We start from the raw sequence: 26,932 nt of genomic DNA, 5'->3' as shown, positions 1-26,932 counted from the left end.
AGAATGGACTGGTTGGATCTCCTTGCAGTCCAAGTGACTCTCAAAAGTCTTCTCCAACATCACAGTCCTTAGAATCTCCTTAATAATCCATGACTCTGCCAGCAGCCCCTTGGAAGGAGTATAGCAGTGGAATCACTCAGGACTGGGTGTGGGTCTGACTCTCCCACTCAGGGACTCGGGCCAGTCATTCTGCACCTCGAGGCCTCTGTCTCCACTCTGGTGCAGAATAAACGAATGTGTACCACCAACCTGTACAAACTCAGGGGAAACGGGCAAATATGATGTTTGGGGTATTTTATTTTATTTATTTATTTATTTTGTTTGGGGTATTTTAGCAAATTGTTCAAGCCTCTAGCTTCCAGGTGGCACTAGCGGTAAAGAATCTGCCTGCCAATGTAGGAGACATGGGTTCGATCCCTGAGTCGGGAAGATCCCCTGGAGAAGCACATGGCTACCCACTCCAGTATTCTTGTCTGGAGAATCCCATGGACAGAGGAGCCTGGTGGACGACAGTCCATGAGGTCACAAGGAGTCAGACACCGCCGAGCGCTGGAGCACATTTGACATATCAGCAGAAAGCCTAGTGTCTCTCTTGCAGTTACTTTGGTCACAAGTTCTCCAGGAGCCCCAGGCCTCTCTGGATTCACAGGTACCTCGTCCTAGATCCAGTGGCTCCTTACTTTTGAGGGATGTTGCTCTGATTACTCAGCCCACTCAGATCAACCGTTGACCTTTGCCCCTAGAGCCAGGATGGACTCCTCAGCGTCACCTGGGGAACACCCCCGAGGGACCCAGCATCACAGATCTTCACTCACACACCGTACAGCCAAAACCCCTGTACTCAAAATCCCCAGGCAGGAGTGCCGGGTGCAAGGGGCTCACAGAACACAAAAACCAGCCCTTGCCAACCAGCCTCAGTCCTTGTCTTGAGTGTGGGAGACTGGTCTACTTTTCAAGAAAGCTCAGGGACTTCCCTGGTGGTCCAGTGGTTGTGAATCTGCCTTGCAACGTGGAAGACACAGGTTTGATCCCTGGTCTGGGATTGAAGATCCCATAAGACACAGGGCCAACTGAGCCCATGTGCTCTGGAGCCTGCATGCCACAGTGGAAGATCTCACGTGCCTCAACTAAGACTTGACACAGCCAGATAAATAAATATTTAAAACAAAACAAAAAAAAAGAAAGCTGGGGATCAGATCCTTCTTTCTTCACATCCCTTCCCCCTTCCCTCTTCCCTTCTCCTTCTTGGGTAAGTTTGCATGCCCAGAGGTCAGATAGCATTTGCAAAGAGATTTTTTGACAAGTGTGGTCCCCCTGTCTCATTACAATACCTACCTATGTAAGCGCCTTATATTTGCCTAACCAAGAATTTTTTCCCTATACTTCCAAGGTTTCATCTGCTCTCTCCTCCTGAAGCTGATGAAAGGAAATGTTGAAGTAATTTTAAATAACCCCCTTAATGAGCAGCCCATCAGATCCCTGTTTTATCCGTAACCTAATGCACTGGCGCAAATATGACAACTACCAGCACCTGATAACGAAGTTTAAAAAGTGGCCGCACATCCTTCCCCAACAAGAACCACACCCAAAGCAAATAAATGTTCCCTGCCCAAAAGATTACTTCTTCACCACTTGCAACATCAGGTTTATTTACTCCTATCCCACTCTAGTACTCTTGCTTGGAAAATCCTATGGACAGAGGAGCCTGGTGGGCTGCAGTCCATGGGATTTCGAAGTCGGACACGACTGAGCACTTCACTTTCACTTTTCACCCTCATGCATTGGAGAAGGAAATGGCAACCCACTCCAGTGTTCTTGCCTGGAGAATCCCAGGGACAGAAGAGTCTGGTGGGCTGCCGTCTATGGGGTCGCACAGAGTCGGACACAACTGAAGCGACTTAGCAGCAGCAGCAACATTAAGCCAGGGGAGGCAAACCTTTTCTGTAAAGGGCCAGGTAGTCAATATTCTAGGCTCTGTAGGCCATTCACATCTTTGTCATATATATATATAGCTATTCGTTTGTTATATATATATAATTATATATATTTAAAAGTGTAAAAACCATTCTTTTTATTTTTTTGGCTTCACCATGCATGTGGGATCCAAGTTTCCCAACCAGAGACTGAACCTGCATCCCTTGCACTGGAAGCATGGGGTCTTAGCCACTGTACTGCCAATGAAGTGAGTGAGTGAAAGTCACTCAATGTGTCCAACTCTTTGTGACCCCATGGACTATACAGTCCAGGGAATTCTCCAGGCCAGAATACTGGAGTGGGTAGCCTTTTCCTTCTCCAGGGGATCTTCCCAACCCAGTGATTGAACCCAGATTCCCACATTGCAGGTGGATTCTTTACCAGCTGAGCCACAATGGAAGCCCACTGGACTGCCAGAGAAGTCCCTAAAAAGCATTCTTACGGCTGTCAAAAAGAGTCTCTGCAGGTTGGATTTTGCCCAGAGGCTCTTGCCTACCCCTTGTCTAAACCTAAGACTTCAAAGTCTACACATTAATCAGCCCAACCTGGGGATGGAGCTAGGGAGGGAGCTGGTTTTGGAAACAGATTCCTAGGTCTTAATCCACACCCACTCAGTTGGGATTTTAGGTAAATCCTCCAGCTCCTTGGTGCCTGGAATGGAAGCTGTCTGCCGCTGACCCTAGAGGCCCTTCTCCAGACTCTGCGCCTCTCCAGCCCCCTCGGGTGATTCTCTCCCCTGCTCAGATGTCTTTGTTGAGCAACTCCCATCATGCACCATCCTCCATCTCACCTTTCCTTCTGTCTTCCTGCTTGCAAATCAATAAGGTGCATTTTTTTAATAACCCTTTCCAGTAATACTTGATAATTTTATCAATAGCCCTTTCCCTACAAAGCATGCTGGCAAGACAGTGTTCCCCAAAATGTTGCCTCACCCCATCCTAGTGGATGACATAATTCCTCCTCCACCCCATCCTTGCAACTAGGCTTGCCCCAGCTTCACCCTGGACATGGCCATCCTTGGGCTGAAGGATGCAACAGTTACCAGATTTCTGAGTCAGCCTTGAACTTGCTTCAGGAGGGTAGATGTCCAGTTCTTTGGAAGTTTTCCTTGATTGCACTTCTGAGTTTCTGGTTCCTCAGGGTCATGGGGTCATGGTACATAAACAGGCAACCTACCCCAAGAGTCAGGGTTAAACCTCTGGTCCTAAGGGAAGGTTATGCACTGCACATATCAAAAGCAAAGTCAAAAATAAAAGCAACTGGGAATGAAAGCCGAATTTTAGGGGTTTGTGAAGCCAGCACAGGATTTTGAAAGCAACTGGCAGTCAGTCCTAGATGCAAACTGGATCAAAATGACGCTGAGGTCACTTGGGTGTAACCCACAACCTTAGTGGAGGTGCAGATGCATGAAGGTTTTCGTGGCACTGATGCTCTCCACATCATCACGATTTTTCACTTGAACATAATATACCAGCTGGCTCAACCATCATCATTTCCAGAACTTTGTCAACAAAAAAAAAGCCTTGACTAAAGGAGTTTTACAGTCAGTTCTAGCTCAGTTTTTTCCTGACTCAGATAGGATTGGAGAGAAGCCAGGGCAAGGTTGCAAAGGGTGGGGTGGAAGGAGCCATGGACAGCAGGCACGGTAATATAAAAAATCTGAGGCCGCAGGAGAGAAGATAGGCATCTGTGATTAAAACAATGAGTACTGACCTATTGACCTGGATCTCCCAGGATTCTCCAACAAAGTTCATTAGATGTCAAACAATGGCTGAGTTGCTCTGCTGTTCCCCTGAGAATATCACAATATTGTTAATCGGCTATACTCCAATATAAAATAAAAAATTTTTTTAAAAAGATAAGGAGCAAGTCAGTGTATATACAATATGTGTAATAAAAATATACTTTCCTTAAAAAATAAATTTAAAAAGAGAAGCCAAACAATTTCCCTTTAAATCTGTTATATGCAGAAGACTGAACTGTTGGGAGTTGGGCTAATCTGGTTTTCTCTCAAGTGAGATGGGGTATTAAAGAAGAGGTAAGAAAGAAGGGATGTTGGAAAAAGTGAGTGGAAAGTTTCAGAAGCCATAACAGTCCATAAAGTGCACTGAACAAACACCGAGTAACCCTTCTTGAAAATAAAACCAGAGAATGTCTGGATGACCTTGGGTTTGGTGATGACGTTTTAGATACAGCACCAAATGCACAATCCATGAAAGACAGAAGATAAGCTGGAATTCATCATAATTATAAACTTCTGGTTGTGAAAGACACTGTTGAGAGAATGAGATGACAAGCCACAGTCGGGGAGAAAATATTTGCAAACGACATGTCTGTAAAGGACTGTTATCCAAAACACACCAGGAAACTTAAAAGCCAACAAGAAGAAAATGAACAATATGATTGAAAATGGGCAAAATACCTGAACAGACACCTCACCACAGAAGATATACCCATGGAAAATCAAAATGTGAAAAGATACTTAACATCATATGTTGTTCAGTTCAGCTCAGTCGCTCAGTCGTGTCCAACTCTTTGCGACCCCATGAATTGCAGCATGCCAGGCCTCCCTGTCCATCACCATCTCCCAGAGTTCACTTAGACTCACATCCATCGAGTCCATGATGCCATCCAGCCATCTCATCCTCTCTTGTCCCCTTCTCCTCCTGCCCTCAATCCCTTCCAGCATCAGAGTATTTTCCAATGAGTCAACTCTTTGCATGAGGTAGCCAAAGTACTGGAGCTTCAGCATCATTCCTTCCAAATGAGCACCCAGGACTGGTCTCCTTTAGAATGGACTGGTTGGATCTCCTTGCAGTCCAAGGGACTCTCAAGAGTCTTCTTCAACACCACAGTTCAGAAGCATCAGTTCTTTGGCACTCAGCTTTCTTCACAGTCCAACTCTCACATCCATACATGACCACAGGAAAAACCATAGCCTTGACTAGACAGACCTTAGTCGGCAAAGTAATGTCTCTGCTTTTGAATATGCTATCTAGGTTGGTCATAACTTTCCTTCCAAGGAGTAAGTGTCTTTTAATTTCATGGCTGCAGTCACCATCTGCAGTGATTTTGGAGCCCCCCAAAGATAAAGTCTGACACTGTTTCCACTGTTTCCCCATCTATTTCCTATGAAGTGATGGGACCAGATGCCATGATCTTCGTTTTCTGAATGTTGAGCCTTAAGCCAACTTTTTCACTCTCCTCTTTCATTTCAACAAGGGGCTCTTTAGTTCCTCTTCACTTTCTGCCATAAGGGTGGTGTCATCTGCATATCTGAGGTTATATATCATATGTTGTTAGGAAATTTCAAATTAAAGCAATGATGAAATACTACTGCACACCTATTAGAATGAACAGACGCCACAACACTGACACCACCAAACGCCGATGGGGACGTGGAGCAACAGAAACTCATTCATTGCTGGTGGGAATGCAAAGTGGTACAGATGTGTTGGAAGACACTTCAGCAATTTCCTTTTTTTTCTTTCATTTTTATTGAGATACAATTGACAAGCAGCACTGTATAAGTTTAAAGGCACAGCATAATGACGACTTAACATCTGCTGTAAAATGATTACCTTAGTGAATTTAGTTAACATACATCATCTTATTGTTGTTTGGTTACTAAATTGTGTCCAGCTTTTTGTGACCCCTTGGACTGTAGCCCTCCAGGAACTTCTGTCCATGGGATTCTTCAGGAAAGAATACTGGAGTGGGTTGCCATGCCCTCGTCCAGGGGATCTTCCCCACCCAGGGATGGAACTCAGGTCTCTTGCATTGCAGGTGAATTCTTTTCCGCTAGTGCCACTTAGGAAGACCTACATCATCTCATATTGATACAGAAAAAAGAAAAAAAAAAAAGGTTTTTTCTTCTGTGATGAGAACTTTTATAATCTACTTTCTTAGCAACTTTCAAATACACCACATAGCAATGCTAACTACTGTTATCTGTTGTACACTACATACCTGGAATGTATTTATAACAGTAAACTTGTGCCATTTGGTTGCTTTCATCCAATTCTCTCACTCCCTACCCCTGACAGTTTCTTACAAAACTAAACATATTTTTACTATGCATATGATCCAGCAATCACGCTCCTTGGTACTTATCCAAATAAACTGAAAATTTCTGTCCACAAAAAAACCTGCATACAGATATTTAAAGCAACTTTATTCACAACTGCTAAAACTTGGGAGCAATTAAAATATCCTTTAGTAGGTTGAATGGACTAAACAAACTGGTCCATCCAAACAATGGAATATTACTCAGCACTAAAAAGAAATGAGCTATCAAGCCATAAGAAGACACAGGAAACTTAAATACACATTAGTAAGTGAAAGACGCCAATCTGAAAAGGCTACATACTGCATAATTTCAACTCTGTGACACTCTGCAAAAGGCAAAACGAGGTAGAGAATAAAAAATCAGGGTCGGGAAGGCAGGTAATAAGGGGTGAGGAAGGAGGAATGAGTAGGTGGAACTGAAATCATGCAGAAGATTTTTAGGGCAGTGAAACCATTCTATGTGATACTATAATGATGGTACCATGTTATTATATATCTGTCGAAACTCAAGGAATTTTTTGCCAAAGAGTGGACTGTATCAGAGGTCCCCAACCTTTTGGGCACCAGGGACTGCTTTCATGGAAGACAATTTTTCCCCGGACATGGGTTGGCTGGGTTGGGGGCAGCGGATGGTTTGGGGATGATTCAAGTCATTACATTTATTGGGCACTTTATTTCTGATCTAATGCTGCCACTGATCTGACAGGAGGTACCAACCCACAGCCTGGAGGTTGGGGACCCCTGAACCCACATAATATAAACCGCAGAGTGTGAGTGGTGATGACTGTCACTGTAGGTTCATTGATTGTAACAGGTGCATCCCTTGATAGAGGATGTTAACAGCAGGGAGACTGTGTATGTGCAGGCAGGAAGCATGTGAAAAATCTCTGTACTTTCTGCTCAACTTTGCTATGAACATAAAACTGCTGTAAAATATACAATCTGTTCACCGGGCACTGACCACCTTCAGCCATACTGAAGGAAATGGATTGGATTTTTTTGAAGTCACGTGTTCATCTCCCAAAACAATAGTCAGTTCCAGCTGGATAAGAAGTTTATACTTCTTGAACTATCAGCCAGAACCAGGCCATAACAGAGCCCTGTGAATATGTGTAGAATGACAGACTTATCCTGAACCTCACTTGTGCAGCACCAACATGATGTGAGGCTTGCGTTGCCGCCACCATCCTGATGTTCATCAGCCCAGATCAGTCACGAGGAAACTGAGGCGCAAGCACATCCCGGGCTTCCGTCATTCCAGGACTTGTCCAGAGCCATGAAACTCAGGTTACAAACACACCTGCTGACAAGGCCCAGAACCTTGGGAGATCTTTGCCTCTTGTACTTCTGTCGTTCCCCTCATTAAACCCATCAGCCAATGCCATCAGCGCCATCTCCCCAAAAGACTCAGCATCTGACCCCTTCCTTCATCTCAGCCTCCACCTCCCTGGTACTGGTCGCCAGCATTCCCGCCTTGACAACCACAGCAGCCCCTTCCTGCAGGCTCCCAGCCCCACCCTGGCGCCCCCCACCTCACCCAGAAAAGAATCCGATACTCTTACTACCCTGCTGTAAGAACCTGCGTAGTCCCAGCACAGGTCCCTCTCTGACCTCACTCGGGCCTCCCGACCCCTCCCCAGCCCACCAACCTCCTTGCTGCTTGCAGACACACCGGGCGCACTCTCCTCCAGGCCTCCCTATTCCCTATACCCAGACACTCCTCTCCCAGAGGTCCTCCCCCTGCCACTCAGGTCTCCACTCAGAGGTCACTCATATAAAAAGGATACCTCCTGCACCCTGTACAAGCTCAGGCGCCTGCCCTGCTGCTGCCGCCGCCTCTCCACCCTCCCTCCCCAGTGGTGCGTTGTGTGAACACTTGTTTTGTTGTGTTGTGGTGTCTTCTTCCCTTGCTGGAATGTAAGCTTCATCAGAGAGTGTCTGCTGCTCATGCCCAGGGCCTAGAACTGTGCAGGGTATGTGGTCTGAGTCTGATAAATATTGGTTGGAAGAAAGGAAGGGAGAGAGGATGGGAAAAAAGGAAAGGGAGGACGGGGAGGAGAAGCGGGGAGGGAGGCAGGAGGGATGGAGGCAAGCTAGCTTCTCCCATGAAGTCACTGTTGGCCCCGTCTCCCAGGACTCCTACCACCTGCTCACCACCCCGAAATGCTTCTGAACATCACAAAAGAATAATAAGCCACTCTCTTTGTCCCCAAGAATCTGTCTTGTGAGCAACGAGAAAACATGCTAAAACCAACGGAATGAATGATAGAAGCAATTCACTGTGCTGAAGAGACTCCAGAGCTAAATATCCGTGAACACAGACCAGTGTGGTGGGAACCAGAAAAGAAGGAAAACTACACGGAAACCGGATACGGTGATAAAGCCTCAGCTGTGTGTATTTCTCTGGTCCTACAGAGCAGGTCCTCCATAAAGAGTCAGACACACTATATCATGTTCTCCGAATTGGTTCTGCGGAAATTTGCCCAAATCTTTCTCAAGTGCACATTACCCACAGCTTCAGGAGTGTCCAATGACCTAAAAATCTCTGAGATCCTTATTCTCATCAACCTATAAATTCAATCTCCCCCGTCAACCCCTCCCCTAACCCTTCTCTCTTTTTCAGGGGAGGGGCAAGGGAGCACGTCTTCCTATGCCTTCTTTGATTCCATTACTCATGTTTTACTCATCTTTTTTAACTTTTCCATTTAATCTCAATAATCCTTTATTCTTCTCTTCACTTATTTTTTTAAAGACTTTTGTTGTGTTTTTGTTTTTTTTTTTAATTGGCCACACCATGCAGCTTGTGGGATCTCAGTTCCCCACCCGGGGGTGGAACCTGTGCCCTCTGCAGTGCAAGCACAGAGTCCTAACCACCAGGCCACCAGGGAAGTTCCACTCTTCACTCACTTTTAATCTTCTTTTTGTCTCAGGCAGTCTTCAGTCGGTCTTCTTTTCCTTACGTATTTCTTCTGGATTTTCCAGCATGGAGGTTTGCATTTATAGCTCACCTCACTGCCCCATGTTTAATCACTGCAAAGCATCCTTGCCAAAAGCATTCGATTACAGGGAGAAAAAGCAGTGCCTTCCCTCATCAGCCTGCATCCCACGTACTAGGTGAAGGAAGCAGCTAATAAATCATTCCTCCGCGTTCTCAGGTGACCAAACCGGCAGAGGTGGCCAGCCGCCGTGCTCCCCTGCCGCTCCATCGCCCGCCCACTCGTCAGCCTGTAAACCCAGGCCAGGATTTCAATTCAGCGCTGCTCCTTGGCAAAACGGTGACTGGACCTGCCCAGTGGAACGGCACACGTGAAGGAATGTTCTCCTGGCACACGAAACCATGTGCCCGGTTTGGACCTGGCATCGGGGTTATACGCAGCCAGCATATAAGTTGGACCTCATCACAGACACAAACCCAAGGGGCCACCCATGTCAGGAGGCACCCACCACTTCCACCCCCACAACTGAGTAATGGGAAGTCTGTCCCCCACAAACTGAAAGTGCCAAGAGTTCCAGAAACACAGAAGGGGTCGGGCAGATGGCACTGATTAATCTACCGTCAAGGGCTGAAGGACTGAAAGATAAAGGGTGAAACACAAGAAAGTTAATGGAGGAAAAGTCAACACACAAGAAGCCCGTGTGGCTTTAGCTTGACTATGAGGGTCTCTATGGGAAAATGCACTTGTTGGAGACGCAGCTGGCTTTCATTAGAGCCTAAAAGAGTTCAAAAATAAACACAGCCCCCCTTCTTGCCACCCCAAATTCAGTGCACATTCGATGCTAACAGAACAGACACCCAGGCTTAAAAGTCAAATCATCTGAAACCCCTGCCACGGAGAATTGTTGTTCAAATGGTTTATTCCTTTGGAGGCCACTAACTAAAACAATAACAACTTTCATGTCAAATTCCAGGAAATAAAGGATAGACAATAAAGAAAGGGTGTTTTTTTTTTTCCCCCAAATGCAAACAAATGAATTAGTGCTGTGGGGCTGAAGGGAAGCCGAACAAATTAGGCCTGAGGGCGCCCACTAGCCCGCCTACCCTGCTGACCGCCTCCTGGGCGCCTTCTCTGTGAGAGTTCAGAAGTGGTAGGGGTTGGGGGACAAATATGTAACAAAAGATGTAGGCCCACCCAGAAGATGTGGGAGCCTGCTGGGAGGATTACAAACACTGGCCCAGGGCCAAGCCCTGCCTCCCTTCCCCCAGCTACAGAAAGGAAGGGAAATGGCCAACCCAGACCTCGTGGGCACGTCCCCCCACCATCAAGAGTGGTTTTTAGGCTAGAATAATGCCTGTCATTGTGTCTGCTGAGTCTTGGGTTGGGAACTACATTTAAAAATCATTAGTTTTTCAAACCCGCTCTCCATTACCACATCAGAGCATCTCCATCAGTGAGAGCATGGCCTGCTTTGTTGGACACACAGTAAATATTTGTCATTAGAATTAATTAACTGTGCTAAAGAGGCCCGTGGCCAGCATCGTCCAAACACAGCCTTTCAGCTTCCCACTGAGAAAAAGCCTATTCTTAACCACAGGCTTTAACCCAGCATCTGAAAAAAATGGTATATGAGTCGTGAGATGGGCTGTGCTAAAAAGCAGATGCCTCAGGACAAACAACCCACCCACCCAATCAAGAAGTATGGGTTTGAAATAGTATCTTGTGAAGGTGAACTCATTTCTGTCCGCGTATTGTATAGAGGTGACGACTGACAATGGGAAGTGTTCAAAGACCTCCCGAGAACAAATGGTAACCATGAGATCAGCCCTTACATCTCCTTCGCTGGTTTTCATTAAAAAAAATCTTATAGTTGGGTTCAAAAAGTAAAACTGTTATTCCTCGCTAGCCCCCACTTAGAACCAAATGCTTCTTCGACCTCTGCCTTTCGTAAACCCTCCACTTTCTGGGACATCTCCTCCCCACACCTGCTCCCTGAGGGCATTCAGGAAATCCCAATGTCCACAGACAAGCAGAATGACCAAACAAGGACAGGAGGCCAGCTGACTTGGTGGCCTCAGGACTCATGGAATTGAAGGACAGCGCTGACTGCTGTCGGGGTGTCCAACATAAGGGGCGTGGAAGGAACCAGAGCAGGGGTCAGTAGTAAGACAGCAGAGCATGGGACTCAGCATTAGAAAATGAACCTCCAATGGTCTGGCATGAACTCAAGTGTTTCCGCACCACACGTAAACCAAAACTTCTCCCCCTGGATTTGCTCAGCTGCCATCTGCTGGTTTGATACCTGGAGTTCTGCTCAGCTGGGCTTCTTGTCTTTCAGTTGCATCACTTATCACCTTTCACCATGAGCTTCATCACAGACCATCTGGGCCATCTATGATGAGAAACACCCTAGCCTACTGACTCCTTTTGCTTCTCGAGGGCTGTGGCTATACTTGTTGCTGTTTAGTAGCTAAGTCTCTTCTGACTCTTTGTGACCCCTGGACTGTAGCCCACCAGGCTCCTCTGACCATGGGATTCTCCAGGTAAGAATACTGGAGTGGGTGGCAATTACCTTCTCCAGGGGATCTTCCAGATCCAGGGATTAAATCTGGGTCTTTGGCATTGCAGGCAGATTCTTTACCATCTGAGCCAACTAATCACCACCACCCTCCCAACACACACAAAATTATATTTAGACAAAGCAAGATATTAGGTTATGTTGAAATCAGATTTCATTGCACAATTGCATAGATGAATTTCATACTGATGAAATTCATACTTTCTGGCTTTTTTGTGTTAATTGTGGCTGCCCAGCCCCTTGGGAGCCAAGAAAGATCCTTCCATTTAGGATTACAGCAGGCAAAGCATTTCCAGTGGAGGCACAATGATGGTGGAGATAAACCACCAGGTGGTCTTCGAGTTCTTCTTTCCTGGTTTGTTATCGCAAACTTTGTTGCTTCAACATTCAGAGAAAAATCACTTATTGCCAATGAAAAAGAGGTTTAATCAGCAGCCTCTGCATTCTTATCTGACATTTGGACCTTATCTACTGTCACTACATCACCACCATTTATGTTCTTAAGATATAAAAATCTAGACTGTCCCATGCCATGCTGGTTTACAATGACAACAATCTTCTCCCACCTTGCCCAAAAAATCATTTTTAACAAAAACGTCAAACAGTTGTATCCCTAGGATCATGTAAAGCATTTCCACATGTCTTCATAAATAACAACTAAACATTAAAACATTTGGGCTTTGTTTTACATGTGTGTATATGTGTGTATTTAAAAGTAATGAATAGATTGCAAGTAGGTAGGGCTCTTGGTTGAAGACATCTGTCTTCTTTTGATAATCTGGATCATTGTATTCATTGATTAAATAGGGAAGGCGGGTGAAACTCAAAGAATTTCCAACCTGTCAAAGCTCAAGATATGAAGTCATTAAGCTTGGAGCTCTTTGGTCTGGAGCCTAGCCAGTCACTTCTGAGGGAGTGTCCCAGAGCACTACTGAAGACCCCTCAATGCCAATGTTCTGTGAGCATTTCTCTACTAGAAATGTCTATGATCTATCTGTCTCCTCAGTATCTCCAGTTGGGTAAGAAGAGGATGTAAATTGTTCAGAGGACCAAATGAAGTACCCAAAAACCACGCTTGTTACTAGTTCATCAAGCAAGCATGAAATCCATTTTGTCTCCCCATAACTCAGCGTTCTGTCTGCAGAATGAAGAAGCTATGGGGCCAGTGAGGATCCAAATGGCTACTGATGTTGGTGAAATGTATTCCTTAATGGTTCCTTAAATCATTCTTTTAATGGTTTCATTATGATTCTCACCAGGTGGCACAGTGGTAAAGAATCCACCTCCCACCATAGGAGATGCAGGAGGTCCAGGCTTCATCCCTGGGTTGGGACGATCTCCTGGAAAAGGAAATGGCAATCTTGCCTGGAGAATCCCATGGATAGAAGAGCCTGGCAGGCTACAGTCCATGGAGTGGCAGACATGACTGAGCAATTTAACACACACACACACACACACAAACACACACACGACTCCACCACCCCCACTCCTAATACCGAAACATCTGGGCAGAGTTATAGACACAGTCAAGGAGGAAAAAGGTGATGTCAGAAGAGGCAGAGGGAGCTGGGGTCAGAAGACAAGCTGGGGCAGGAAGTAGAAATTCCAGAATCCGATAGGCAGCAGTAATGAGATGGCTCCAACTGGTCTACTCAGGCCTCCTCTGTGCCAATTTGATTGGACACAGTTTCAAAGCAAGAAAGAAAATGCCAATGGAAACCAAAACAAAAGATAAAGAGCAGGCTTTCCAAATGGGTGGGCAGGGATCTGGCCTCCTGGCAGGGGCAGAGGCCAGCAGCCCGGGGAACCTGTCCCCAAACCAGCTGAGCCCTCTCTGCCCCTGCAGCCACTCCTTCCCACGGAGCTCAGCTGCACTCTCCACACCCTGAACTCATTTGGGGGATTTTTTGGAGGGAGTCTGGCAAATTATTACACAAAAGGAATCAAAGAGGAGAACGGGAAAAAATAAAATCATTTCTTCAGCATAAAAAATTATGCTTTGACTTTAGCCAAAGAATTTTTAAGCTCTATTCAGTCGTAAAATCTGTTCTCATGCCACCCACATTTTGCATTCCTCCCCAACTTCTGCTGCAGCCCCTCCTCTCCCCCAGCTCCAGGTCCCCCACCCCTCCCCCTCATCACCCCTCATCTGCCATCCCCGAACTCAAACCCAAGCATCCATCTGAAGCAAACATGAGGACCCAACAAAAATGCATTCCCTCTTGATGGGCATGGGTTTGAGCAAGCTCCAGGAGATGGTGAAGGACAGGGAAGCCTGGCCTGCTGCAGTCCATGGGATCAAAAAGAGTCAGGCATGAGTTAGTGACTGAACAACAATTTGCACATATTCATGTTTGTATATACACACATACAGCTAGCCCCATTCCTCACTAAAACTCTTTTAACATCCCACAGAGACGTCAGCTGTGGCACCAGCTTGCCCCACACTCTCTCCCAGTGAAACTGACAAGGCCCAGCTCCTGTTTTGGGGTAGCCATAGGGGATGGCTACTTCACCTGGTAACCACACTGGACCCATAGCTCACTGGACCCAGAGTCACTAATAAAAGGGCAATGACAATGACCCTGAGTGTGGTCAAGTAAATAGGAAGTTGGACATATTTATTTATTTCTTACAAATTGTAGTTGAGGGGCTTACTGCTGCTGCTGCTAAGTTGCTTTAGTCGTGTTCGACTCTGTGCAACCCCATAGATGGCAGTCCACCAGGCTCCACCGTCCCTGGGATTCTCCAGAGGCAAGAACACTGGAGTGGGTTGCCATTTCCTTCTCCAATGCGTGAAAGTGAAAAATGAAAGTGGAGTCGCTCAGTCGTGTCCGACTCTTCACGACCCCATGGACTGCAGCCCACCAAGCTCCTCCATCCATGGGATTTTCCAGGCAAGAGCACTGGAGCGCATTGCCATTCAGGGGCTTGTGAAGTCGCTCAGTAGTGTCCAACTCTTTGCAACCCCGTGGACAGTAGCCTGCACCAGGCTCCTCTATCCATGGGATTTTCTAGGCAAGAGTACTGGAGTGGGTTGCCATTTCCTTCTCCAGGGAACCTTGGAACCTCTTGCCTAAGCCTTTTTCATTGAAGGAGCAAGTGCCAGAAGATAAGCTTCTGAAACAAGTCAGGTTCTCTGGGGGCAGCATTCCCACCAGCCCTGGAGAGCTTTCACACAGATCTTTGTCCAGGAATAAGCCTGTTCAGTCTGCAGAAGGAAGTGTGATAATACAGGAATGTGGCTCCGGGTCTCAGGTCTCCATCCCACAGGGAAGGGGAGAGAGCAAGAGAAGGGAGGAAAAGCAAAGCTAAAGGTCACGAGTAGTTGGGATTTGATAATGCCATCAGCCCTTGACACTGAAGTCACACGTGTTGATAGGGCTCAGAACTCTGGGCTCTCTGTGAGAGCCTTAAGCTGAAAGGTCGGTTATAGTTCTGGTCTTCAGGCGATCAGGAACCTCTTCATAATGCTAGCATCTGTACACTTAAAAAAAAAAAAAAAGCACAACCTGAGAGTTGTGAGTCAAGTTTTATTGGGGGCAACATGAGGACTTCAGTCCAGGAGACAGCACCTCAAATATCTCTGAGAGACTGCTCCAAAGAGGTCCTGGGGAAGGACAATATATATGTGATCCTGGTGAAGGGAGAGTACATGCAGTCGAGCACATATTTTTTCCAGAAGATTTCTACTGGTCTCAGGAAGCTTTCTGCTAGTCATGGGAAACAGCAGTTACCATGAAAGGTTTTAGTGCTTTTCTAGATTTGAGGAGATACAAGAGTTAGGCTCATAAAATCGGCTCCTGAAAATATCTAACTATCTGAAAACCTGTCCTGCCAGTTTTTCCCCAAGCACAGAGGGCCTCATTTCTGCTCTCCACCCAGAACTCCCCTCAGGGAGTATTGAAGGTCAGCAGCTGCAGCAGCACGTGATCTAATCCTTGCAGAGGTAGATGGCAACTGCCCATGTGTAGTTGACACATCCCAGTGATTAGGGAACCACTGCCTCCCCAAACTGCACTTCTCCAATTGGATTCACCTTGAGAATGTGACCTGTTAAACCAGAAGGGGAATGTTACACCCCTCCTCTTTTCACCCTTTCGAGGCAAACTGATTACATAAAGAGACTTACCTCTGGCCTTTGGAGAAGTCTGGACACTCGCGAAATTTTGTCCTTTCTGTGTTTGGAATGGCCATAGCTTCTGCTAACAAAACCTAAGGTCTGCAGGGTTTCCTAAACCCCCTATGTCGTGCCAGCTTTGGCAAGTTTCCTAGACCTAATGAAGAGGTAACGTGGAGAGGAAGGACATTTGAAAGGTGGCAGAAAGGCATGGGTAAACCATGCATGTTCATTTTAACACATTCATCTTGCACTATCCACACAGAACATTTTCCTCGAGAGAGCACCCATGAGATGTAAGGACCTGAGAATGAGTTTCACTCCCTCTTCCTTCTTCCATTCACCAGTGGCTGGATTAGGAAATAAGCAGCTGGGTGAAGATCAAGTGGCAAGAAGGAAAAGGAAGCAAAGCAAGGGTCGGTATAATCTAGCCCCTGCCCCTGCAGATCATCCCAGTGCTCCGACAGATTAGGAGGGACCCTTTGAAAGATGAATGTTGAGACTTCCCTGGTGGTCCAGTGGTTAAGAAGCTGCCTTCCAATGCAGGAGGCGTGGGTTCCAACCCTGACTGGGAAACTAAGATCCCACATGCTGCAGGGGCAACGAGGACCTGGCACAGCCAAACAAATTAATTAACTAAAATTTTAAAACATATATGTATATTTTTAAAAAGGAAGGTGAATGATCTCAGAGCATTTTATGGAAAGTCAGATTTTCTCATTATAGTTAATCAGTACAAGTCTGTTAGAATTCCACAGAGGCTCAAAATCCACATCTTCAAGCATGTTCCCCAACCATCTCTTCTGATGCTAGGAAGTAAGCCCATGGTCAAGTGAACAAAACTCATCAAAAGATCAAGAGAGAAAGAGTGAAGGAAGGAAGGAGGGAGGGAGGGAGGGAGGGAGAGAGGGAGACAAGCAGAAAACCTGACTCTGAGGTTTTTTTAACTTGGTCCCAACCAATGAGAGTGTGGTTTATACCACTTGTCAAGGCAGAGAAAAGCTGAAAATGTCAGAGAAGCTGACTAAGTGACCGTGTGCCTCCTGCCCAGCTGTGATGTCCAGTCTAAGGCAAGAAGAGCCTGCTGGCGGTAATTTGTCAGTGGAAGGGAATCTTCTTTAGAATTAAGCAGTTGCATCTCTTTTCATTCAAAGAAAAATGGTGTCCATTTTCCAGAGAAAAGACCAGTCAAGAATTCAAGAAGTGGATGCTCCCAAGAGTGAGGGAGAAATCCGCTTAGTCATGCAGGCTTCAGAACTGCTATGGAAGCAGAGGAGAGCAGAGCTGAGAGCAAAGGTCTTTGAGAGCCAGACCCAGAAGATCGAACAGCATGGTAAACACTTGTCTTTTGGGGCCACCCAACATCCAAGCACTCTCCTACTGGGGGAAGAAATCCCAAATTAGGTGAAAAACGGGCCTCCTTCCTTTGGGAGCTACACCCAGAGCTGAGCTTACTCTGTCACGAGGTCGTCTGACAAAGCAGGAAATGGAGAAGAATGTTCACAAAGTTCTCTTCCAGACCCAAGATGCTGTGAAACGTTTCAGTTTTCCCTCACGAATCCCACTTAACAACAGTATCAGCCAGAGCTAACGTCTGCTGAACAGGTGGACAAGCCAGCACTGCTCAGCACTGCATCCGCCTTCTTTGTCTACGGGTTCCACATTCACGATTCACCCGACTGCGGACTGAAAACATTCACACACACACACACACACGCACACACACACACACACACACACACACACACACACACACACACCCCATACACCACACGCAAATTCCAGAAAATTCCAAAAAGTGACACTTGAGTTTGTCATTCACTGGCTAGTATTTACATAGTCTTTACATTGTATTTAAACCATTTATGTAGTGTTTACATTGTATTTACAAGAAATTGCATAGTATTTACACAGACTTTACTTTTTGGGGCTTCAAAATCACTGCAGATGGTGACTGCAGCCATGAAATTAAAAGACGCTTGCTCCTTGGAAGAAAAGTTATGACCAACTTAGACAGCATATTAAAAAGCAGAGACATTATTTTGCCAACAAAGGTGCATCTAGTCAAAGCTATAGTTTTTCCAGGAGTCATGTATGGATGTGAGAGTCGGACTATAAAGAAAGCTGAGCACAGAAGAACTGATGCTTTTGAACTGTGGTGTTGGAGAAGACTTTTGAGAGTCCCTTGGACAGCAAGGAGATCCAACCAGTCCGTCCTGAAGGAAATCAGACCTAAATATTCATTGGAAGGACTGATGCTAAAGCTGAAACTCCAACACTTTGGCCACTTGATGCAAAGAAATGATGCATTTGAAAAGACCCTGCTGCTGGGAAAGATTGAAGGTGGGAGGAGAAGGGGACGACAGAGGATGAGATGGCTAGATGGCATCACCAACTCAGTGAACATGGACATGAGTTTGAGTAAACTCCGGAAGTTGGTGATGGACAGGGAGGCCTGGCGTGCTGCAGTCCATGGGGTCACAAAGAGTCAGACACGACTGAGGGACTGAACTGAACTCAACACTGTATTGGATATTGTAAGTAATCTAGAGATGATTTAAAGTGTGTGGGAGGGTGTGTGGAGGTTATATTCAAATACTGCACAGCTTTATACCAGGCACTGGAGGATCTGCAGATTTTGGTGTCGGTGGGGGTCAGGAGCCAATGCCCCACAGACACCGAGAGACGCTGCATAGAGGTATGCCATTCAAACCTATCAAACCCTCATCAGTGTGTTCGCAGAGAGCTGTACAGTAGCCAAGGACTCGGTCTCGCAGGGACCAGGACAGGGCCGGATGAATGTATGGAGTGGCCTGAAAACAAGGCAGCCAAGTGCAGCCAAGTCATTGGATGGGGGTTTGTTTGTTGGTTTGTTTGCCAGAAGAGATGAGGAACAAGCCAGGGGAGAAGTGGGAAGGAAGGTCACAGTTGTTGAACGTTCCCCTGTGAATCCTCACAAAACCACATAAGCAAGGCCCGGTTATCCCCGTTTTACTAGGAGGAAAGCCAAGACCCAGAGAAATGAGGGAATTCACCCAGGGTCTGGCCGAAGGAGGCCAAGTCCCAAAGCCCAGGTCTGTTTGGTTATGGAGCTGGGCCCCCAGAGTGAGGCAGGTGTGACTGGAGAGCACAGTCCCTGGAGCCAAACCTCTGACCTACATGTTTCCTGGGGCCTGTTCTCCTAAAGGAAGTGAGGAGTCTGTAAGCAATCCAATCACACAAGCAGTCAAAGCAAGCTTGCAGTTTCCCAGGGGCCCTCTTGGGTTCTCTACATGGACCTACCAAGTCTGAGAATCACACAGGCTAAAAGAGCCCAGGATCTGGAGGCCAAGAACTTGAATGCAAGGCCCCCATCCACACTTTGCTGGCTAGTGATCTCGGGATTTTGGAAACTGTAAAGCATGCAGCAAATCCTATTTTTAGGGGTGATCTGAGAAACCCAGTCTCAGTACATGGTCAGATACCATCTGGTCCTGAATACTGATCCCTTCAAGCATATCAACAGCCTTCAAAAATGACAGCATGTCTCAGCTACATCTGACACAGCCTCTATGAGCTTCCTGGTCTGTTTATTTGCTCTGAGCATCTGCTTGGTTGGAGAAACACAGCAAGAATATCCTTGTGCCTGCAAGCTTCCCCTGCAGCTGGACAGATGGGCCAGAGAGCAGGGTTCCCAGGAGTAGGGATGCTCAACAAGATGCAGATGGCCAGCTGACCCGGGCCATCGCACTCCACGTGCCGGAGGTTGAGCAACAGCACAGGCAGCTGCCCCTCCCCATGCTGCGCTGACCCCTCTGGCAAAGAGCTCACGGCTGGGACAGGCATCGCTCCCCTACCCTCAGCTCCCTTCCCACACTGGCCAATTCAGCACTGCTGTCGTCAGGAAGGCCTGAAGCCTGGACTGTACTCAGCTGATAGGAGCTGTGCATGTTGGTGGGGAGGTGGGGGAGCCTGGATGGACACTGCCCTCTGGGCAGTGAGCTGGGATGGATGGTCCAGGGTGAGCGCAGGTTCCCAGGCCTGGCCAGGGCTGACAGGACATGAGTGTCTTTCTCTCCCCAGTGTCCCTGCCCAGGAGGTGTTGATAAGTTTACTTGGAACACCTTCCACTACCCTCTCCACCCCACCATGGAGACAGACACAATCTTGGACAGACAATCTGCTCTCTCTGACTCCCAGGGTGGAGTTATTCTTATTTCAAATCTCCTCTTGCACCCTGTATCCACCTGGGGACCCACTCCAGTGTTCTTGCTTGGAAAGTTCCATGGACAAAGGAGCATGGCAGGCTACAGTCCATGGGGTCACAAAGAGCTGGACACAACTGAAGTGACTTAGCATACATGCATATATATATATGTATGTATATATATACACACTATTAATTTTCTATTTATACACATATGATTTCTATATATTATATGCTAATAGATTAGCATGTTATTAGTACTGATACTATATTATGTGCTAATAAATATAATAAACTATTGATATTTTCCAGAATGAAAAATATCATATCCTGTCTTCATCTGTTTGGTGGTCTGCCTGCTTCACCAGACGGTGAGCTCTATAAGAGCAGGAACCATGATTGCGGTTTTGCCCACCCCTGAAGCCAGGGTCTGGAATCCAGGTGCTCAGGAATCAACTGATGAACGGATAAAAACCAAAACACGGTGCTGCCCACCCCAGCACATATCCTATCAACTGAGGCAGAAGAGTCCACTCGCCACCCACTCCTCCCCAGTCTTTTAAGTTCCCCAGCAGAATCTCAAGCGGAATGTTCCAGCAGAGGCCTGGCTTTAATTTTCAGAGATAAAGAGAGCCAAGTGGTGGAGAAATGCCTTATCCGGGTTTCCAAGCCTTTTCTCCTTATTCTCTCAAGACGCCCACTCCGGCCTCCCTCCCAGGCCCCTCCCAGGCCCCTCCCAGGCTGTCTCCACCCCTGGGCGGCCCTCCTTTCCCACACAGCCTGGGACACGCTGCCTGCTCACAGGGACACGGAGCAAACCAGCCACCTCAGAGCGGGGAGGGCGGGTGCCATTCCCACACCCGCGGCCCCTCAACACCCGCTAGCTCTGCTGGAAGCACGGCCTCCAACACCCAGAGTGCCACCCAAACCCCAGCCTCCATGGCCCGCAAGGCTGGAGGGACCACACACAGCAGGACATGCACACCTCCCACCACCCTTGGGCCTCATCCCCCCCAGGCCTCACACAGACACCCACCTCACGCACTGTACCCCTCTGCGCTTCTCAGGGGCACCCTGTCACCTCCGCCCTGGATGCAGACAACGCTGCCAAGGACATGGTACCCTTAACACTGTCACTCCCTGTGTCTGCACCACCTCCTGTCTGCCGTTCATCACCAGCAGAGCAGAAAGGAGGCAGGAGCCCTGAGCACAATACCGCCTTTAGGCTCTATGATCTCAGAGAGAAATGTGAAATGTAAATGAGCCCCACACATCAGGTCCTACACATGCCAGGCACTTTCTACAAATGAGAAAGACACTGCTATTCCTCCTTTATGTGGCAAGAAAAATGAGGTTTATGGTACAAGTTTTGACAATGTTCTTGGTCGAGCGTCCTTGAACCCAACTTTGGGTTCCCCCAGGGCAGCTCCACCTTGGTGTGCTTTATATACAGACTCTAAATCAACTTTAGATTGAAGAAAGGATGCCACGGCAGGACTCCCCTGGCAGTCCAGTGGCTAAGACGCCAAGCTCTCAATGCAGGGGGGCCCAGGTTTAACCCTTGTGGGGAACTAGATCCCATGTGCCACAATAAAGATCTCTCATGCCACAATGAAAACCCAGCACAGACAAATAAATTTCTAAAAAAGAAAAAGATTATCATAGCTATTAACTCATGTTCACGCAGTTCCTATATCCGTTGCTAATCTGATGGTCAACCTGGATGAAGTTTCAGCCCCACCTTCTCCCCATTTCTTCAACTCTCTCTACATGCTCTCTACATGTACACGCGCATGCATACACACACACATACACATGTGCACGTGCACACACACACGCGCGTGCGTGTGCACATGCACAGCAGTCCTCCCAAGACCAGGCTTGATGTTCTTGGCGAGTAAAGGGCTATTTGGAGATACCATGCTGATATGGCAAAAGAAGCCAGGGTGGCCATCAGCCTTGGCTCTGGGAGCAATACTTTCACTGGGAAGGATGTTCATGCTTCCAGCATCAGTCTCCTGGCTTAGCTGAACCACAGCATTCTGCAACCCCCTCAAGCCTGGGGTCACTCCATCCTTGGGTGTCCGCTGCACACCCAGAAGTCCATGCTGGGAAATGAGGGTGGATGGGAGAACACATGCAATCCCGAGGATATTGTTGGGAAATAGAGGAATCTGTGGCATAAACACTTCACTGTTCTCAAGTTCGTCTTCCCATAAAAGCCCAGTGCTAGAGAGTGGGGGGTGCATCTGACATCCTGTAAGCTGTTATTAGACCCAACTACATGCAGAAGCCAGCACTTTTACCCAGAAGCATACAAAAGAAAGCTTTCCCATCTACAAGGACCTGACCGTCTCATTGGAGAGATAAGACCACAGCTGTCCACAGAGGGGCACGTGGCAACCCAAAGCAGCGTGTGGTCAATACCAAGGGAAGGAAGGAACTCAGAGGAGAGATAGAGACCTCAGGAAGCCATCATGGTGAGATGGGACTTCATGAGCTCATAAAACACTCAGGCAGGAAAAGGGTGGATGGGAAGCATTTCAGGGGTCAAAAAGAAGCCTCAATGAGGCTAGGTTAGGGATGAGGGAGAAGTGGTCAGAGGACTCTGAGAAGAGTCCCAGAGCTGCCTTTGGTGGGGGCACTGAGAATAAACACCAGCATCCCCAAGAGTGTTTCCAAGTGATGACTTAGTGTCAGGCAACTGTCAGTTTACGTAAAGGATTTATATAAAGAATATCTCCCTACCTCTAATCATCCTGTGAGGCAGGTGGTGTCATCCTGGCTTTACAGAGGAGGAAGGTGAGGTCCAGTAGTCATGCATGCATGTGAGAGTTGGACCATAAAGAAGGCTGAGTGCCAAAGAACTGATGCTTTTGAACTCTGGTGCTGGAGAAGACTCTTGAGAGTCTCTTGGACAGCAAGGAGATCAAACCAGTCAATCCTAAAGGCAATCAACCCTGAATTGGAAGGACTGCTGCTGAAGCTGAAACTCCAATACTTTGGCCACCTGATGTGAAGAGCCAGATCACTGGAAAAGACTCTGATGCTGGAAAAGATTGAAGGCAGGAGGAGAAGATGGCAACAGAAAATGAGATGGGAGGATGGCATGCCCAATTCAGTGAACATAAACTTGGGCAAACTGTGGGAACCGGTGATGAACAGGGAAACCTGGCACGCTGCAGTCCATGGGGTGACAAAGAGTCAGACACGATTTGGTGACTGAACACCAAGCTTAGTTCGGAGAGCTGAAGTCACCTGCTGAAGGCCCCATTCCTGCCCAAGGCCCCATTCCTGACCCCCTCCTCCCCCTAAACAAAACCTGAGCTTTCTCTTCCCAATTCCCTGTGTTATTTGAACCCAAACATCATAGTTTCCACGGCAGCCAGAGGAATGCTCTCATGAAGGCAAACTTAATGCTAAGATTCATGCTAATTGTTTTCCCACAGTCAAATTTACCTAAGCTACTCCTTTCTCCATCCATCTCATTGACTCATTCATGCAGTAAACCCATGACCTGAAGGAAATATGTGTTAAAAGTCTTGGATTTCAGTTAACTGTTGACTTAAGTTACAGTCCTCAAAGAAAGTGTCAGAGGGAGCCAAAACTAAATTAAGCCAATGGACTTGAGGTACGAGAAGGAGATGAAGACAGAAGTGCAGCCCCAGCACGGCTGGGCAACACCACGAGCCCAGGTGAGCGAAGGTGGGGCTGCAGTGGGCACTGAGCCGAGGTGGGCACTGATCCACAGTGGCCGTGTTTCCCAGACCCATCAGGGTGGGGTGGGGCTGGGGGAGGGGGAGAGGGGAGGTGTCAGAAGAACAGGAACACCTGGCAGGAATTTTCCTGGAATTCCCGGAAGCAGTTGGGCCCTGGGACAGAGACACTTAGTCTGGTTCTCTCCCTGTTTCAGAACCAGACCTTGATGCGTAACCTGTTCCCTCCCCTCCCTCCACCTTGGTGACTGAGAGGAAGGGGGGAGGAGGTGGGGGCCATGGGGAATCCAAGCAGCCCCCCTCCTCTGCCCTCAGCTCCACCCTCCTCACCTGCACGAGCAATTCAAGGCTGAGCTAAAGGCCAAGCGACCTTACCATCTGGCCTCCAAACCAGTGTCCTCCTGAGATGGCAAGGAGGCATCGTTAATAATTATGCAAGGCGACGGCTGTAACTGGAGCTGGGGGACGAGGCCATGTGGTCCCCCTGGTTACAGGGCTCCCGGCAAAGTCTATGCATGGCTGGCTTCGAAGAATGTACCTTTTAAGGAAAATCAGTTGATTCCACATATAACAGAGAAGTTCTCCCAGGGACATTTTGGGAGCCCCTAAATGTATAAGGTTTACCGTCAGAGAAAGCAGGTAGAGAAAGGCGGGGATTGAGCTCGCTGCCTGCTTACTGAGAAACTCAGAAACATATCATGGCAATGATTCTATTGACAGCTGGGTCAAACTGGAGCCATCTCCCAGAAACCCCTCCCCTGGATGGTTCTGGGTTAGAATTGGCCTAAAGTGGGGCTTTGGGAGCTTAGGAGGCAGAAATGGAGCCTCTGCCCCATCAAGCCTGTCGCAGGGGAGCCTGAGGGTCCACCTCTTCTCCTGAATCCTGGTTCTGTCTCCATCAGGGGCCTGGCCATCAGATACTTGGCTTCCAGTGGACTTGCCCACACCTGCTTCGTGGGGCTGTTTCAGCAACTGGGCTTCTCCAACTGGCCACACTTCCAGCTCTTCCTGGTGCCTCTCATGTCATGCAAGAATCCATTCCTTTGCCAAATCTCTTCTCTCATAACTCCCAAAATGGTGGATCTGCTTCTCTGCTTAAACCCTGACTGGCACATGGAGAGAGCAGATTTTTAAATATCTGGACAGATGGCAGTTTACATGCCAAGGCACACTTGCCTCTTGTTGTTCCCGCAAATAGTGGTAACTCTAAGGCTAGCCTCAGAGGAGCGCTCACACGACGGGGCTCCGAGGAGAGGAAACCAGTCCAGGCTCAGGAGCACGGGTTCCTGGAACCAAAACCAGTTCTGCCAACTCATCACTACCACGGGCGAGTGGACAACCTTCCTGAGTCTCAGTTTTCTCCTCTGTAGTTCCTGTTGCTCTGCAACACTCAGCTGCACCAAAGGGCCAACACATAACTGGACATCACTGCCCCTCCTCTGAACCCACCGCCCCTGTGACTCTCCATGCCGGCCACCAACCCCACATCCAAGGGGCAGCAGCTGGGAAAGGAAGACCCACCAAAGCTCAGGCAAGGGCTGAGCGGGTGGAGGAGGCATCAGAAGGAGCCAGAAAGGAGATGGGCAGAGGGGAGCGTCTGTAGGAGAGAGGCAGCCTCACATGGCCCTTCCCAGGCTGCCTGCCAGGAAACATCCAACGATGGATTTTGAAGCAGAGGGTCACATTTTGAGATGTCCATTTCATTCGGGGCCAGCCTCATGTGCACCACTGTGGTTTCAGGGAGCTAACACACTGCCCACCACCCCCCATGCCTGCTCCTCCAGCCTGACGGGTGGCATGTCTGCCCAGGTTCCTTCAGATCCCTACGGGATTCCGTCAGCCCCAGCCTACACTCTGCATTTCCCTAAACAGGAACCAAGACCACGTGGGTCACCTGAGAGCTGGGGCTCTGAGCAGACATGCATGCATGGAGACTCCTAAAGCCCCGAGGATGATGCTGGAGCTCAGGTTCTGAGCAGGTGCCATTCATCGTCGGGGGAAGTGGGCAGGGGACGGGGACAAGGCGTCCAAAGGCAGATTCCTGCAGGAGTCAAGCTGGAGAGGCCATGTTGGGCGTCCCTCGGCCTCCCTAGAGGACAGTCCTTCCACTAGGTGGACTGCAACGTGGACTCTTTGCAGGACACTCTAGGTGGACCATGCTTCTCGGCAGACACCCAGACAGATTGGGGGAGGCCAGCACTGTGCCCATGGATCAAAGTCATCAGGCTCTCTACCCTGATTCTGACTCTGGGTTCTGAGACGCATCTGCGGCTGATTAAATCAACAAGTGTGATTTGCCTCAGGACCCTTGAGAGATCTCCACTGCAGAACAACACGGCATTTGGCAAACTGAGTCCCTACACTCTCTGCTTTGAACTCAGTACCTCAAAGTTTTCCCACCCAAATCTATCTTCCGTCAACATGGAGTCAAGCAAATCAAGACTCCACTCAGCCCTGGTGCCCTTGTAACCCTCCTAGAGAGGTGACTGGTCAAGACCAGTGGTTCATGGGGCTCCCAGACCAACAGCATCACACCCCCCAGGAACTTGTGTGAAAGGCAAGTTATTGGCTCCCACCCCAGACCTGCTGTTTCAGAAATTCTGGGAGTGGGCCCACCACTCTGTCGTTTAAGAATCACTGCTCTGTTTGATAGTTCTCCTTCTCTGTTTGACTTCCTTCACTCACTATGACGTTCTCTGAATCCATCCATGTTGCTGCAAATATGACATCCCTTATATGTGGAATCTAAAAAGAAATTATACAAATGAATTTACATACAAAACAGACAGACTTTGAGAACAAGCTTATGGTGACCCAGGGGAGGACTAGGGGGAAGGATGTTAGAGAGTTTGGGATGACATGCACACACTGCCATGTTTAAAAAGGAGGACCAGGTAGAAAAATAAATAAATAAATAAAAATTAAAAGGAGGACCAACAAGAACCTACTTTAGAACACAGGGAACTCTGCTCAGCGTTATGTTGCATGGATGAGAGGGCGGTTTGGGGGAGAATGGGTACGTGTGTATATATGGCTGAGTCCCTTTGCTGTCCACCTGAAACTATCGTGACATTGTTCATTGGCTATACCCCAACACAAAATTGAAAGTTGTTTTTTTTGTTTTTTTTTTTTAAAAAAAAGAACCACTGGTCTAGACTTATGATTTCTTCTCTTCCAGTCAGAGGGAGAATAGGAGGGCAGGTACTGGAGGCAAGAGGGCTGGGCAGAGCCCTGGGACCCTGCTGCCGTCTGGGGCACTGGACAGAAGAAAGGAGAAGCTCAGCTTGCTCTCTGATGAGCGAGGAGGGAGCATGGCTTTCCCCCAGCAGCAGAAGCTCGGGCATCGGTCCCTCT

The 26,932-nt window shown here is 47.9% G+C and overlaps 1 long non-coding RNA gene across 1 annotated transcript in view; it reads right to left on the bottom strand.

The window, feature by feature from the left end:
* LOC108634244 overlaps positions 5,748-26,932 on the bottom strand; it is a 32,448-nt gene continuing 11,263 nt past the window's right edge. Inside the window, exon 3 of the long non-coding RNA XR_001917519.1 lies at positions 5,748-5,795. This is a non-coding gene — a long non-coding RNA (uncharacterized LOC108634244). The remainder of the gene's footprint in view (positions 5,796-26,932) is intronic.

This window comes from Capra hircus, chromosome 29 (assembly GCF_001704415.2).
Source record: "Capra hircus breed San Clemente chromosome 29, ASM170441v1, whole genome shotgun sequence".
NCBI lineage: Eukaryota > Metazoa > Chordata > Mammalia > Artiodactyla > Bovidae > Capra > Capra hircus.
This window is presented reverse-complemented; position numbering and strand designations above follow the sequence as displayed.